This window comes from Emydura macquarii, unplaced genomic scaffold (assembly GCF_026122565.2).
Source record: "Emydura macquarii macquarii isolate MOO-44397 ecotype Brisbane River unplaced genomic scaffold, CSIRO-AGI_Emac_v2 contig_2676, whole genome shotgun sequence".
NCBI classification, from domain to species: Eukaryota; Metazoa; Chordata; order Testudines; family Chelidae; genus Emydura; species Emydura macquarii.
Genome location: NW_027132813.1, coordinates 45616826 through 45629402, shown reverse-complemented (window position 1 = coordinate 45629402; position 12577 = coordinate 45616826). Strand labels below are relative to the sequence as shown.

General features: G+C 45.0%; 1 protein-coding gene across 1 annotated transcript in view; it reads left to right on the top strand.

Annotated features, from left to right (window-relative positions):
- The first annotated feature begins 5269 nt into the window (after positions 1-5269).
- ANKEF1 (ankyrin repeat and EF-hand domain containing 1) overlaps positions 5270-12577 on the top strand; it is a 31266-nt gene continuing 23958 nt past the window's right edge. Inside the window, exon 1 of the mRNA XM_067564676.1 lies at positions 5270-5405. The gene's annotated coding sequence lies outside the window, so the exon portion shown is untranslated. The remainder of the gene's footprint in view (positions 5406-12577) is intronic.

The window sequence follows — 12577 nt, the reverse complement described above, 5'->3', positions numbered from 1 at the left end:
CATGAATTTTTTTCGCATCTGACCGGAGATTGATTTGAACCAGTGGCCATCGGCTAATTTTGTTATTAACAGAGAACTGATAGTGGAGGGACTGCATAGCATAAGGGTATGTTTTTGAAATTAAGAGTTATTTACAAATGAATACAAAGACAAATACCCATGTAAGAACGAGAGTATTTGATCTGAGCAAACTAATACACATTTCAGGCTGCACTTCAAACATGTTGCTGTGATCCTGTCTTCCTACAGCAGGTGTGTTCTGTGTAATAATCATTACCAGGAAACGGCAGTATTCCTTTAGAAGGAGTTATAATAGTACAAAGTAAGTCACTGAGCACATGGGGTTGGTTGGTAACTTTACGATCTGAATCAGGGGCAGTGTGTAGCCCAGGAGGAGATCAAGGAATGCATTGTGACTCAGTGTTATAGTTCCTCTCCTGATTGCCCCTTGCTTTTCAGAGGAACAGCAAGTTACTTCATCCCTTGTAGTGAAGCAATTTACTCTCCGCTTCCACCCCATCCTGCTTGACCAGCCATGCTGGCTAGCAAGTAGAGAAGGCTAAGCCAGACCTCCTCCATAACCCTCTCCACGCTTTCCCTTCCGCCATCTGTCTGCAGCAGGTTTATCAGGTATGTAGCCCTTGTTCTCCTCATCTAGCCTCACCTGAAAAAGGCCCAGCAGGTGAACAGGATTGGGATTTCCTGTAGATTTAGCGTCAGGGAAACATTCTCTCCTTCCCCCAAACCAAGAGACTTTATTTTGGGAATTGCAGCCATCTTTCCTTATAATCTGGTTCATTTATACATTCTTCACATAGGCCAGGTAAATTGTGTGCCTGGCTCAGGTGGGGTTAGAGTTTGATATACTCACTGTGAGTAGCACCTCCTATTCCTAAAGCAGGTCCTTTTAAATCAATGGGACAGGGTTTCACAATCAGCCCCATGAGACACATGATTATTCCAGATGATGTTGCTGTTAATTGCACGCTGTTATCCCTTCCATTTACAGGTTATGTTTCCAAGAGATTCAGCAATAATTCAGGGTTTGCAGGAAGACAGCAGGCATTTCAGAAGAGCTGCTTGCCCAGTCCGCTTCTGTCAGTCATGCATTATTTTCAGCTGAAAATCGCTCCTCTGTTTGCTGCATATGCGATACAGCGTGATCAATATTTCATTAGCCTTGTTCATAAGCGCTAGATGAATGACTCACTTGAGGCTGTTGTTTCTCATCAGTCTTGCAAACTTAAGTAAGAACTTACGATGAATATTAGTGGACAACAGTGATAATGTAACAGTAAGGATCAGAATGGGTTGGACATTAGTGTACGCAGAATCAAACACAGTCTAGGCTACGTCTCACCAGTACTAACCTACACTAACATTAACTACAAATAACTACAAAAAGAACTCTTCTGTTTGTTTGGTTTTTTTGTCCTAACGATTCTTGCCTACAAAGAACTAATGAAAGGAGTGAATTGGATCCACGACTACTGCATTCCATGGGCTTTGGCCTAGGCCCTTAGGCAGGTGGACAGAGATGACCGAGGTTATATACCCTCAGTTCCAGAGCTTAGGAACCATGGAGCACCTTTCCAAGAGTGGGGACTGAATACACTAAAGTAACCTTAAAGGGTTAAAGTGCTGAGACTCCCACTGCCCTTTAAAATCCTGATCCTATCTCTTTTGTGCATCCAGAGGTCCTGCTGAAGCTAGTGGGAGCTTTGGGTGGGCAAAGAATGCAAGGTAGGGCCCGACATTTGTATTTAGGAAGCTAGGAGGTAAGTGGAGCTGTGTGAATAATCAATTTTTCAGTTCCCTGTCTGCAGCGAAACACTGAAACAAAAAATTGTTTTAGATTGACCCCAATATTTTTCTTTCTTTCTTAGTGAAACAACAAAAACAAAAGAGAAAAAATTTAATTTTGGGTTGACTAGAGGAGAGGTAGTAATCTGAGACACCCCTTTATGATGTCTCCCTGTACACCCGTGCAGCTCCAGTGGCCCGGGTGTGAGAGGGAGGAGCTAGGGATCTGTCCAGACCTTACCCCTCCCTACCCAGTCCCCACTCATTTGCTCCTGGGGATTCTGGAGGTGTGTTGTGGGTAATGTTTAGACAGCTGTGCAGGAGCTCTTCTTTCTCTACAGAGCCAGGTGTGTGCTACGCACAATCTAGCTCTTTGTTAGGAACAATGTGTTACTTAACTCTACCAAGACTAATGCGTTCGTTAGCCATGCTAACGTAATCTCACACTCCTGCAAGGTAACGTGGCTGATTTTAACATTATTTATGATCCAGATGGACATTATAATTAGCCACGTGCTAGGCTTGTGTCGTTGCACTATGCATCAGGCTTGCGAGCTGGTATGGGGAAGAGGACTTGCAGTGATGCAGCATAAAACAGAAGGAGGACTTGTAGTAAGATGGGACTAGATGACAGAGTATAGTAGTAATTAACCTTGGGAAGATAATGGTTGGAGGAGCAACAGGTTTAAGTCACAACATGCTCAGTGTAATGTGGAATAGCATGCCAGTGTGCACACACAACTGAAATCGTGCTAGGCTCCATACCAACTCTGGTCAATAGGGCCACAATACCACTTTCTGTGCCTCAGTTTTCCCATCTGCATAATATTTCTGACAGCATATAATGCCATGTTCACAGGTGGGCAGTGAAGCTTAGTTATGTTCTAGTGCTTTGGGATCCATGGATGCAAGGCAGTATACAAATGCAGCATGTTGGTATATATTGAGACTGATAGTGGTGTGCTGCACCTGTGCTGTAGAGAGAACTTCTCTAGTTGCTGTCAGTCTAGTGCCTTTCCCCAGCCCTGAACAAAGCACTCAAAAGCTCTTATATTTAAATTCCAAGCACTCTGAAGCAGCTGTTCTGCAGCAAAATCTTTTCATGTATAATTAGCTCATCCTGCTGCTTCAAAGTGAGCATATGGGTAATGGGGGCTTTGCCCATCATAGTATGAGGCATACATGCTGTATGAGTTATTGAGGTTAACACTTAGCATGTATAAAACAGGATGAAACAAATTCCCATCTCACAAATTAATATTTTATTGAAACGGTCTTATTTAGAAACCAATTTATTTCTGATCATCTAACTATCAGATTCTGCTAGTGATACCTCCTGAATCCTGTTCTGTCAATGGATCAAATTAAGTCCTGGTGTAACTCTTTAGAGAACACTCAAGTTTGTGTCCCTCCATCAGTACCAAATGAGGCTGTAAACTGCCCTAAATCAGGCAGCTGAAAAGTCACATGGAGTGGGGGAAGCCCCAGCTGGCACTGCCTCCTCTACACAAGTTTCTCCTGGCCCCTGTAGTGTAAAGAGGTGGTGCTGGGAATAAGGGGGTGTGGCCAAAGCATGCAGCGCTCTAGTAATTCCTGGACAGCCTAATATACCCTTGGGAGCCCTTACAATCTGGTGCTAGTTACAGCAGCTCTGAGGCTGCCTTAACTTATGACATGGGTTAAATTGGCTTTGCACAGTTCTGCAGATCAGATGAGCACAAAAGTAGCATTCAGCAGCTTTGCCTGCCCCACTGAGTGCTATAGCAATGGCAGTTCGGCCCAATTGAAGTAGATCAGGTCCTGATTTTTCTGTGCTTTGATCTGAAGTTCTTCACTTCCTCAGGCTGATTGATCAATCCCTCTGTGGAAGCTGTTTTTTTCCAGTCGCAAAGCTTTGTGGCATATTCAAGGATCTTCACCATTTATGCTTTCAATTTCTCTACCTACTACATCGCATCATTCTTCATTTACTTGGCACATCTCCAAAGCTGAGCTATCAGCCAGGAAGAGCCTGTTGGGAGTAAAAAAGAAACTGAGTCACAAATCCATCCATTTTAGGCTTACTCAATTTTCACCTTTATTTATACAATTGCAGACAGAATTATTGTCACTTATAAAGTCTGGACATACATTGATGCCAGACATATAATAACAAACAGGACAGAATGGGTAAGTGGGTCCAAGTTGCCACATTCTGGGGCACTGGGAAGTTCTTCCACTTTCCATGATAGTTGTCGCCTTCTCTGATCCCTTGGACTGGTCCGGCAGTCCTGTTCTTCAGTTTCTGGTCCGATGTCTCTCGAGTTTGGGCCCAGGTTCAGTTAGGTCATTTATACATTTTCACCTTACAGATTATTTATTCTTTATCCAATCATTTTTAACACATCAACCCTTTGGATTTTAGTAACCCATACATTACACATGCACAAGCTACTGGTGTCAGAACTCTGAACCAAGCAGTATGGCCTCAAGGCACCCAAGGTTACTGGTCTGTGTGCGTCCCAAAAGATCACAGCCATATAAAATCCTCAGGGAGCAGATGTGTAATTTTGGGCATGGCTAGCCACAAATCTCGTTCGTTTCTTTTTCTGACAATAAGCTCTAAAATTATAAATGTGACGTGATCAGGTGCTCTCACACCAGGAGCATTGCTACCAGTTGTGCTGCTGCACAATCAGTTCCTGGATGATTTTTAGAAAAACGTCCATTGTAGACATAACTTGCCTGTACAAATCAAAATCGGAGACAGAGTGGGGTTTAGGGAATGCCTGTTGCTCAGAAAAGCAGTGACTTGCAGTGCCTTTTGCATTGTGAATTCCAGGACTCTTGAGTGCCACACTATAGAGTGTAGACATAACTTACGGGGCTCTCCTGTCCAGGGATTGCAGGGGGTAACCAGATCTCCTCATTTTATAGGGATGGTCCAGATATTCAGGGCTTTTTCTTATATAGGTGGATATTACCCCCTGTCCTGATTTTTCACACTGGCTAGCTGGTCACCCTAGCAGGGGGAAGAGGCGGCTATGCTGCTATTATTTTCTCCCCAGGCACAGCCCCACTTTCTAAAGCTTTCCAGCAACTGCGCCTCCTCAGCAGAGAGGAGCACTATCCCTAACACCTGCCCCTGCAAATCTTGTCTGTTGCAGAACAGGGGGTGGTACAGGGAACCCGGGGTGCAGGGAATTGGGGGCGCAGAAGGGAGGGGGGGATGACGTGCAGCGAACTGAGGGTGCAAGGAAGAGGGGTGCAGGCCAGGAGAGGGGATGCGGGGCCACAGAAGAGGGGGATGAGGTGGAGCGCTCCCGGCGGGTGCGGAACGGCGTGCAGCGAAGCGAGGGGGCGGGCCGCAGCCCACAGAGCCTGGAGTCACACGCCGCCGCGCCAGGCGGGGAGGGAGAAGGGCGGCGGGGCTAAGCTAGGCTGGCATTATTACGCATGTGCGGGCCGGGCGGCTGTTGCTATGGGAGCGGCGGGGTGATGGTGACACACACACACACACACACACGGTCCCTCGCCACGCGGCGCCCGGCGGCTCCCTGGCTGGGGGCGCGCGAGCCATGCCGCTCCGCCCGCGCGAGGCTGCTGCTGCTGCTGGGCCCGAGGTGAGCCCGCGCAGGGGGCGAGGGAGGGAGGGAGGCTGGGGCGGGGCTACCCTCCCCCCCGTAGGTGCGACAGGTGAGGCCGCGTCCTGGCTGCGGCGGGTCATTGATGCCGGGAGGGACCCTGGCAAGAGCAGAGGGGCGGCGAGCCTGGCCGGTGCCCACCTGGGATGCTCGGCGGCGGCTGCCTCCCTCCGGCCCTGGGAGGCCTCTCTCCGGCGCCGTCCTGCAGGAGTGGGTGGAGGCGCAGCGGTGGTGCTGTGGTCCGCCCGCTCCCCCCCAGAGGTGGCTGCATTTTAGCGGTGCCGGGGGAGCGTGGGCATTGCTGCCGGTAGCTCGGGCCAGCTCCCCTGGGGAGGGGGGTGCAGGGTCCGGACTCACATGCTCAGCTGGGCGCCCGTCAGGGCAGCCGCGGGCCCCTACTTTGCCAATTCTGGTGGTGGTTGGTTTGGTTTTTTAAGAGCTCTTCCCCTAGAGTCAGGGCGGAGCCGGTCAATCGGAGCCGTACATCGTTACCCCACCGCGGGGCGGATATATTCCCTCTTCTTACTAGAGGTGGCATAGGCACCTGGAGGACAAGAGACTAGATACATTAGGCCCCCTGCTCTTTCCCTGCAAGGCCTGCTTAGCCTCAGGTCTACCCATGTGGCGCTCAGGATTGCCCCCCCGTCGTCGTGCAATGGATCCGCACAGGTAGGCTCTTGCCAGTGTGGACCCTTCCCTGGAGGTCCGCCCATGAGGAGCTCAGGATAGGACTGGAGATTTAGCGATTGCAAACGAGAAAGGGACACTGATGCTGACTTGCTTTTAGTTTTCTAGATGGGTGCATGAGTGGGGTGTGACGTCCCTACAGTGGTCATCTACCTTGTATTTCGGTCCGAACCAAACAGAACATTTTTTGAGAAGTGACATACAATTTAAAAATCAAAGGCTTAGAAGGGAAAGGGATATCCATCTGAGCCTTAACTGTAGCATTGTAATGTGTAGGTTGTTCACTGTGCGGGGATAAATGATGAGACTGTGTTGCACAGCTCCCATTAAACATGAGTTAAATGAAGTCATGCAGCTGAAATCTCAGGCGGTTAATTGTATAAAGCAGAAAACGCAGTGAGGTGCTGCTACCATATTAAGTTCTTTTGTGTCATGGTATAGGGCTCGGGCTTATCTACACTGTCAGTATGTAAACTAATTAAAATTTTAAAATGCTAAACACATTTTTAAAAAGACAGTCTGTTATAACTTTGTTTACTGGTTTGTGAACAGTCCTTGTTAAAAGGGGCATTGCCAACTTGAAATCTAGCTTTTAAAAAAGAAGTAAAAGTAATTTCAGTTACTGTACCTATCCCTGAGTTTTTCTGCCAATTTTGTGGTTTTACATTTTCCAGGTCTTATTTAAGTATTTCTTTTTTTGGTTGTTGTTGCTAGGTGTGTCTCACATACACACAGTGGGTAAAGACCCAACTATACACAAAGTGCTGACACTTGCATACAGTAAACAAACTGAAAAAAGAGAAGTGTTTTTCCCTCTAATCTTAAAGCCTTGCAAAGAGTTATTGTAATAATTGAGATTACGTTTGTGAGTAAAGCAAAGCACGTATGTTGGTGTTTGCAGGATTGTGCTTTAGGTGTTACTGGTAACAATAGCAAGGGAAAAAAATCAGACAGCAATGAGATATTTTTATTGATGATAATGGCCCTTTGAGAAACACAGGGAGGCAGATTTTCAATGGCATAAAGGGCAATTAGTAGGTCCCCATCTTCCATGGAAAATCAGTGAATGGGAGTTGGATACTTGTGCTCACACTTAGGCCCTTGAAAAGTTTCCCTCTGTGCATCTAGGTTTGGCAAGTTCCATGAGAAAATAGGAATCTGCTTAAAAGACCCTCCTACTAATTGGTGTATTGGAGAAATAATTAAACTAAAATTAAAATGAGTGTTTTTTTAAATTCTCAGTCTAGTCCATCACAAAACCATGATGGAATCTGGCACGAAGAGAGATAGAAGTGTTACAGGTTGGGATTTAGGTTTATTGGCATAGCTATGTTTGTGTGAGGTTTGCCAGAGTGTACCTGGGTCAAGGCTCTAAGCAGTCCTTCCTCCCAACAAAGAATATTATGTCAAAGGTAACACTGATTAAAATTATAGAATGAGTTCTGTTCCTAATATTTGCTTAACAACACAGACTAGCAAAATGCTGAATAATATTTTTTTTAAATCAACACCAGTGTAATTGCATATTGCACAGAATTAGTGTTGGTGCTGGTAACATCACCTATATTTTAACATTGCCTGACACTTTCCATTTTAGTACCCTGTTTTCAGTTGTTTATAACTTTGTCAAACTTTTAACTGCTTGGGCTGGAATTTTCCATGCTGAGTGTTTGTCTGAGACTGAATTATTTAGAAAAGTGTCAGGAAAAATGGTTCAGACATTTCCAAGGATGAGTTTAAGGAAAAATGTTTTTACCCATGTTCTAAAAAAAAAAAAAAAAAAGGTTTACAACCATTTTTATGAAAAACTCCCACTCTCCACATGTTGGAGCAGGGACTTGTAATTTGGTAGGGACCTCATGTGAGTGTCAGGAGTGTGCCTTCTGTTGTTGTTGTGAAAATCTGCAAAAATTTGGCCAAATTATAAACCTCTGAAAAATAAGTTTACACGTGCTCAGTAGTGATGTTCATTTGGCAGTTAAGTTCTCTGAAGGTTCAATCTGCACAGGGCATGTTCCAGCCTAGGGATGCAGGGCTGTGCAAGACTTTCCTTGCATGTGCAAGGGGATGGACACTGGAACTGAAAGCAGTGAGTCTCTCTCTCCTGTGCTGTCCATGGGTTGGTGCCCCTGGAGAAGGAAGAAGCTGCATGATGGGGACTGAGATCAGATGAGGAGCCTGACGAGAGGGAGACATGGAGACTGGCTGAGAGAGGCAACAGACACAAGGAGCTGGTGGGGGAAGGCTGGGATGAGGAGCTGGGTGGGAAATACAGGGCTGGGAGAGAGACAAGCTGGCAAGGACAGGGTCCAGAAGTGATCAGGCTTTGTGGAGGGGAGAGGCGCAGAAGGGTCTGTGACCATTGTAGCATGCTCCCTTCTAGAGCCTGGAATGGAAACCCAATATTTCCCAAGACTGTCAGCAAATATCAGAAACGCACTGTCAAAATATGACTCCTCCCTCCTTAGTGGTTGGTCCAAGTACAGGGTGCCAGCCTACTATTGCTCTCAGTTACTCCAGTAGCTCAAGTAGCAGAAGTCTCTGCTGTGGCTATCAAGGTTCCAACCCTGCTGATGACCCTTGTGGAGATCAGTGAGTTCCACATGATGACATTTGTTTTTTAAGGGCTGTTAAAAAATGATGATGTGCAAAATTAATGATTTAAAAAACGCTAAGGTTGCAAGGTCAAACACTCAAAAGTTTCATTTGTTGCAGAAGCTGGGAGATACTAAGTGAATGAGACTGGGAGCTGCTAGAGGAGAAAGGAGTGTCTCATGATTAAGGAAGTTGATTACTGTCATGCAAAATTGATTCTATCCCTGCCTTTACCACGGAATTCCTATGTTATGCTGGGCAAGACACTTAAACCAAGCTTTTCACTGGTGGCAGCTAACTGTGAGACCATTGATATTTCTTTGCACAACACACAGTCAACCTGTGGAACTCCTTGCCAGAGGATGTTGTGAAGGCCAAGACTATAACAGGGTTAAAAAAAGAACTAGAAAAGTTTATGAAGAATAGGTCCATCCATGGCTGTTAGCCATGATAGGCAGGAGTTGCTCTTTACCAGAGGCTGAGAATGTCCGATGAGATGGATCACTTGATGATTACCTCTTCTATTTATTCCCTCTGAAGCACCTGGCATTGGCCACTGTTGGAAAACAGGATACTGGGCTAGACGAACCATTGGTCTGACCCTGTATGGCTGTTCTTATGTTCTTATTTTCCAGGTGCCAAACTTGAAACAGGTGGTTGGGAGTTGCAGATGGGCTAAGCACTCACAACTGCAACTGAAGTTAGTGAGAGCTGTGTTGTGGACAAATAAAGTGCTATAAAATAAGCTGTGTGAATATTCAGACCTTAAGCATCTCAGAGTGGGCACCCAAAACTAGTTGCCTCTTGTGACCTTAATGTCTATGCTTCAGTTCCTCATCTGTAAAATGGGGATAATACCGCCCCACCTCATAGGTGTGTTGAGAAATTCATGTTTTGTGAAGCACTCTGTGATGAGCCCATGAGGAAATTAAAAATCCTGTGTTCAGAGCAGGATATGAATTGTATACAGTAAATAAGGCCTAAGCCCACACATTGAACTTTAAGGATTAAACAAGATAGTGAATAGCGGCTCATTCAATGATCTCCATCCATCCTGTGCACTTAATGAGACAGGGGTTCTGTGGAATAAATAATATGTGATCACGTAATTAAAGACAATATCATTATGCGTGCACACAGGGCAGCCAAATTAAGCTTGCACAAGCAACTTTAATTTTGGCATTTCCTAACTTGACTTTGCAACCGTAACATTCTCTTAATGTAGTTTTTTGGGTGTAATATGTAGTGTGTTGAATCAAAGAATACTCCATTAAACAAAGTCAGATGTGCTGAACATCACACCTGTTGTGTATGGGTACTGCTAGTGGCTGGCAAATACTTACTTTTCTAAATTGAGACACTGCCCCTGCATGGGAAACCTAGGTCCTAACTGTCCCCATTCCAGTGAAGAAGAACCTAAAGTTTGTCTTTAGGGTTCTGTGTGGGAGATGGAAGGGAAGAAAAAACAAGATTTGTTCCTAAAAGTATCACTGACAAGTACTGCATAACATCCAGATTTGTACACAGAAGTATTAACCTTGAATATATAAATCAACAGATCTTCAGCTGATGTAAATCAGTCGATGTAGCTCTGACTTCTGTAGAACTACATAATTTATCACCAGATGGGTGGTGACTTGACCTGTACTCTCGTCTCTAGGTCAGGTACTCTTAGTTGCAGATAGAAGAACAATGAAGAATTTTTACATTTCTTCCAGAGGGCAAGGAGCTTTGTACTCTGTTCCTTTCTCCACTTTTCTCCTTGGATAACTTTGGGTTTCCTGAACATCATTTGGATAGATAGAAGAACTTGCAGCGTGTGTGCACAACTAATGACAGAGCCAGTAGGTGTTACCTGCACACTAGGGCACCCCATCTTTACCCCAATCCCTAGGGCTCAAGGCATAACCCGGTTAAGGCACACCCACCCTTTCCCAATCCATAGAGCTCCAAGGGAAAGGCACCTACCCGTACCCAATTCACACTCTAGGGCTCAGGGTCACCCATTCCCAGTCTGTAGGGCTCTGGGTGTAACCTGGTTAATTGAAGTACCCACCCTTTCCCAGTGTGTAGGGCTCTGGGTGTAAATCTCTGCAGGTTTGCGGGATCTTTTACCAGTGGAGGAGCCTTACACAGTAATATCCTTATTCTCTATTTATTAACAAATATCAAAACAGAATACACATGGTAAGCATACAATGCTCACCTCTCCCAATAAGGCGGACAAACTTCTCCTGGTGACCAGTCAGGGTAAGATCATCTGGGGAGACCAGCTTCTGCACAGTATGGTTGGCAGGGTGTTGAGATCTGGCAGCTCTGATCTTCTTCAGTTGTGTTCTGGAGTTAGGTATCAAAGAAGTAAGAATTTCCTTTTGGACCTCAGTTTATATAGTTAAAACTTGGTTCCTGCTTAGCTGTACCTTAACCAACCATTTTAAACTAAAGTACCACAAAATACCAATCCTAACCCATTATAAAAAAAGTCCTTTAACCAATCATATCGCACCACCTTAATTGATTTAAATAATGCACACTTAGTTATGCAACAGACAGAAACAATCAAAGAACCAGACAGAAACCTTTCAGATAAACAATAGAGAAGTGGGTACCATAAAGACAAAACAGTAAGAAGTGTAGATTTTACAGCCACAGCTGTTGATACGTGATTCCTTTCCAGACAGAATGCTATCAAACAAAGGGTACGTCTATACTGACGATGACGCCAGATCGATCTTTCCGGATCGATTGAGTGGTCAGTGTAGACCCGCTCAATTGATCAGGAAGTCGACTGAGTAAAACCACCCCCTCAAGTAGCGCAGTGTGGACAGTGCGCAGAAGGGAAGCAGAGCAGTCGACGGGAGTTACACAAGCTACTCTGCGTAGTTTGCATAACTCCCGTCAACTGCTGCCGAATCTCCAGGTAAGTGTTGACCAGGGCAAAGTTTTCTTTAAGCATTTTAAAATCTGTTTCTTAATCTGGTGGTGGCGGTAGGTACCATTAGGACAGTATCACCTTCTTAACAGCCTGATATTACATTGTCTTGAAGTAATTTCAGGAATGTGAAGATGTGATCACCTGCTACTAAGCTTATGGCTACTGTCTCTCCTAATATGGCTGCTACTGCTTAGCCCAAGAACAAGGCTTAAGCTTAGCCAAAAAAAAAAACAAGGCTTCAGACGACATGGGGAGTGGTAGGGAGTCTCATTGCCCTAGGGGCAAGCTGTTGGAGGGATTGTGCTGCTCAAAGCTTACCAGCACGCATGGGGAATGCACGCCCTGCACCAGCCCTTTGGATGGTATGGCATGGCATGCTCCCCTTTCAGTAAGGAGCCATTTATACTGGCCAGGGTGGAGGCAGCTCACATCTGTATACAAGACATTCATGACAGTCTGTTATAAAAGGCTGCACTTATTCCTTTTGTCAGAATAACCAAATGCAATAAATATAAGCATAGTGAGAGAACAAACCACACATGACTGATGTTAGTCTTTTTGCTTAGTATACGACTGGGTGAGGCTCAGATACTATGATAATGAGGATGAGATAAGAACCTACACAGAATAGAATTTAATATTTAAATCCAAATATTTGCCAAAACAACTTGTTACAGAGATTGTAAACTCTCTGGGTCAGGGAATATCTTATTATTCTGTGTTTGTACAGCACCTAGCACAATGGGGTCTTGGTCCATGACTGGGCTGCTGAGTGCTCCGGGAGTACAATATAAATAAATAATAATCTAATTCCTGGTGCTAGTTAAATGGGAGAAAACCACGTCATCTGGAAAGGTAATTCCTTAAATTGTAGGCTGGTGTATGATTAAAATTCACTTGATGCATTTTGATAAGTTTACATTACAAACAACAA